This window comes from Mytilus trossulus, chromosome 3 (assembly GCF_036588685.1).
Source record: "Mytilus trossulus isolate FHL-02 chromosome 3, PNRI_Mtr1.1.1.hap1, whole genome shotgun sequence".
NCBI lineage: Eukaryota > Metazoa > Mollusca > Bivalvia > Mytilida > Mytilidae > Mytilus > Mytilus trossulus.
Genome location: NC_086375.1, coordinates 41,798,073 through 41,802,499, shown reverse-complemented (window position 1 = coordinate 41,802,499; position 4,427 = coordinate 41,798,073). Strand labels below are relative to the sequence as shown.

Sequence of the window (4,427 nt, the reverse complement as noted above, 5' to 3'; positions counted from 1 at the left end):
ATGTCTGTGTGTATGATAGTTTCTGCCATCGATAGCTACACGATGGCGGCCATGTCCTAATGCAGACTGATGATTGTGACGTAAATGTTTGCGTAGGCTTCTTTGCTTAATTACTTCTAAATGTGTTCTTCTAACATGACTTGTTGTATGGTGGCTTCCTAAATGATGTTGTTGCAGATGGTTCGATAAATGGTGCCTGTGTTTCAAATGCCTGAGGTGTTTTAGTATTAGTTGATGGCTAGAGAAATGATTGTGATGTCCATGTTGTTCTAAATGATCTACATATTAAAATTAAAATTTCAAAAGCCAAAAATAAAATAAAATAAAGAACGTTAGGATAACATTTATTTTTGATGTTCCTAAGTTATATTACAATAATTATAAAAGCATACCAAAAGTCATAGATTCAGGTAATTGAACATTGCAATCTGTTGACAGAAACAAGAACGGACCACATAATCATTTAAAAAATATAACTACTATACAGTCAACATCTTTGTCGACCTTAAACTTTTCCTCTTAAGAGTAAGGAAATAGTCAAATGTCATGACGAAATTTAGAAAAATTGAAAATTTATCATAGTCTATAATAACTTCTGAATGAAGGTCGAGTTTTTTTAATAAAAAATGATAAGTTCAAGATGAATGTCATTTAAAAATATAAACACTAATTCAAGGTTCAATAATGTGGTCATTTTTATAAATTGCCTGTTTACAAAACTTTGAATTTTTCGAAAAACTAAGGATTTTCTTATCCTAACCATAGATAGCCGCATTTGGCACAACTTTTTGGAATTTTGGATCCTCAATGCTCTTCAACTTTGTACTTGTTTGGCTTTATAATTTTGATATAAGCGTCACTGATGTCTTATGTAGACGAAACGCGCGTCTGGCGTACTAAATTATAATCCTGGTAACTTTGATAACTATTTACACCACTGGGTCGATGCCACTGCTAGTGGAAGTTTCGTCCCCGAGGGTATCACCAGCCCAGTAGTCAACACTTCGGTGTTGACATGAATATCAATAATGTGGTCATTTTTATAAATTACCTGTTTACAAAACTTTGAATTTTTAGAAAAACTAAGGATTTTCTTATCCCAGGCATAGATAACATTAGCCGTATTTGGCACAACTTTTTGGAATGTTTGATCCTCAATGCTCTTCAACTTTGTACTTGTTTGGCTTTATAATATTTTGATATGAGCGTCACTGATGAGTCTTATCTAAATTATATTCCTGATACCTTTGATAACTAATCATATAAATAATCGAAGTGTTTTATTTTTACTTTTTAGTATCTGTATTTATTTGTCACTGTCAAATTGATATTATCTTCTACTGTTCATTTTATTCGTTAAAGAGCATTTTTACTGGTCTGATTACAATTTGATCAGATGTTTTGTGAACTTACCCCTATGGACATGAATAATGTGTTTTCCGTTCCATTTTACAGCATTCCCTATTATTCCCTGCCTGTGTAACTGGGTTAAACAAACGTCAGCATGATGATAGTTGTGTATACATGTGGTCATATAACGAACAAATCGTCTACGTCGTATAAGGAATTTGTAGACTTGAAAATAAAGATGAATTATTGTAGAACAATATTTAAACATCATTATTGTATAGTGTATGTACTTTGTTCGCAAATAAGATCATGTTAATTGTAAAAATATTTTTTCCCTTTCTCTTTTTTTTCTTATTCGTAAAAAAAGTATATTTGCATTCATTGTTTTCATGGTCGTATGCTTGAATGATATTTATAATAGATGGATAGATAGTTAATATCTTTATATCATATGTAAAAAAAACTGACTACATATAAAAGTTAATTTATCTAACATGTCGTGTAAGAAAACACTCACAATGTTGTTGATAAACTATTCCTCTCCTTACAAATTTTATCCCAAGGCCATACCCTCTGTTAAATTTTTCAAACCGGTGTCGTCTGCCTATTAATTTTCTTTCGTGTAGGTATTGAAGACAGCTACGCATGCTACCATGTGTCCTCTTACATGACCGAAGGGTCTTATAAAATACGCTGTAGTCCATACTGAATCTGAAAACTTTCAAAACGAAAAGCAATAACACAAGAAGTCAAAGCCTATTATTTAGAGGAAACAGATATATACATACATTAAAATTCAATAACATACATATATCAACTACACAGATTATGAAAGATCGATGAATAAGTTTAATTTTAAATAATAGGAAAAAATCTTAATATAAGCAGTAGATTAGGCAAATGCAAAAGAAAAAAATATCTGTTTAATACATGACAAACGACAAAATATGAGTTTCCATTCGATGCTTTCGATACTAAAGACAATATTTAAAAAAAATCAGGAGATAAGTTAACTTACAGTAACCATGGAAAGTAATTCCTTGTCCTACTAGGTGAACTCCAAGCTTTCTATACAGCCGGAATATACGCTTGTCTACTCTTATATCATGAATGTGTCCATAGTGTGAAGTCCTTCTGTGTGAAACAATGTGTTCTGATGCAACTTAAATATAAATAAAACATTGGTTACGTGAAAATAAAGGTTAAAATACATTTCAAAGTTTAGATACAATAATAACTTATTGTCGCAATAGGCGTGGGTAATAATAAAAAAAAACAAAAAAAAAAACTAGACGAATAGAAAACTGTAAAAAAATAGAAAAAAAGGGATTGAGCAAGACGAATTCCATTAAAAAACAAAGAATTTAAGAAAATTCTGCTCCACATGATGAACCCACCATGATGTTTATGGTAAGTACGTAACAAATATAAAGTTTTCCTTTGTTTTTACAAATTGTTAGAATTGTGTCACCGCAAAATGTTAAACATGATGACCTCGTATAGTATGTTTTTATATTGATTTATAAATTCGTACCTCGTTTGAGAACCCCAAAATACACAATAAATTGTTTTTGTGTTACACAACTAAGATTTTCTTTTATGTAAAAAATCCCTTCTAATTGAAAAAAGCATCAAAGATGATGAACAATCACTGTGGATAAATCGTGAGAGATATTCTGGAATAAAATGTGTTGCTTATTATCAGACCTACATTGTTACTACAATCTGTCTGTCGCTAATTAGAAAAAAACTCGATTTCTGTATAATGAGGTACAGTGGTCAAATTGAAATTTATGTTCATTTGACTCAATGATACTATTTGATTAAACATTTGAGAACATATTGACACAAGTTTAGGTTATGTCACCACATTTATCATTTTGTCATTTTTGAATGATGGCTCAATGATCGAAGATCACTTAAAAGAAAAGACAATAGTCAGTCATATATCGTCGCACAAGTGTACATGGTTTGGGAATTTTTGCTAGGTTTTCCAACACCTGCTGTCTTCCATTGGACCTGTATTTTAGCTAACAATTAGTAACGTCATTAGTTGTTCATCAACAACTGTTGAGTTATTTTGAATTGATAAAAACCGTTTCTAAGTAACCAGTGAACATACATACCCCTGTGATGCAAATGGTTCCTTCTCCATGTAACACCATGTTCTATTATCCCCTGTTTGTGTAAGTGGTATAAGCAGACACCAGTTTTATGATAGTTGTGGATGCACGTGGTCATATAACGAACGAAACGTCTTCGTCGTATGAGGAATTTATAGACTAAACAGTAAAATAAATAGTGTTAGTAGTTAAAATTATAAAACATCATTTTCGGATAGTGCATGTAAATACACTCATCATAGATATCAGGACTAAATTTTGTATATACGCCAGACGCGTGTTTCGTAACTTGTTTGTCAGTAAGATGTATTTTTAACAAATATGTTTTATTTACATTACTTTCTTATCGTATTACTATCATGCTATCTGCCTAATATACAATAGATTTGTGAGTCTACTTTGCAGTTAAAAAATCCTCAATGAAAACTAGAAGATTTATCATTACTGATCATCATCTACTTCAGAGTAATTCAATCCTGGTAACTATGATGAGTTTATATAAACATGTGATTGATATACTTTTAGTTTCGATTTTATATGTATTTAATCGGCTTCATTGTCATTCTTCAAATGAAATTTAATTGTAAGTAGTTAAATTCTGTAAATTACGAGTATAATGTGTCTGGCGTACTAAATTCTAATCCTGTTACATTTGATAACTATTGTACAAAGACTTCAACAAAACCCACATTATATGTAAAACATTTCAACAAATATTATTTAAATAAAAATGTAAAAACTAAGCGAAATGAACAATAAACAAAATAACAGACGACGCCAATTTATCATACAACAATCAAACAGAATTTAAACATATCAATTATCAACAGGTTACAACATTTAAAAAGTCCTGTTCCAAAACACTTACAATGTTTGTGGTAAACTATTCCTCTCCTGACAAATTTGATTCCAAGGCCATAACCTCGGTTATATTTTCGAAACCGATGTCCAACG

At 30.8% G+C, this 4,427-nt stretch overlaps 1 long non-coding RNA gene across 1 annotated transcript; it reads right to left on the bottom strand.

Annotated features, from left to right (window-relative positions):
* Window positions 1–1,990: 1,990 nt before the first annotated feature.
* LOC134709438 (uncharacterized) lies at window positions 1,991–3,626 on the bottom strand. The gene is made up of 3 exons (XR_010105967.1): window positions 3,477–3,626; window positions 2,369–2,512; window positions 1,991–2,068 (listed from the first exon to the last, which is right to left on the bottom strand). It is a non-coding gene; the product is annotated as an uncharacterized LOC134709438 (long non-coding RNA).
* Between the last annotated feature and the right edge of the window lie 801 nt (window positions 3,627–4,427).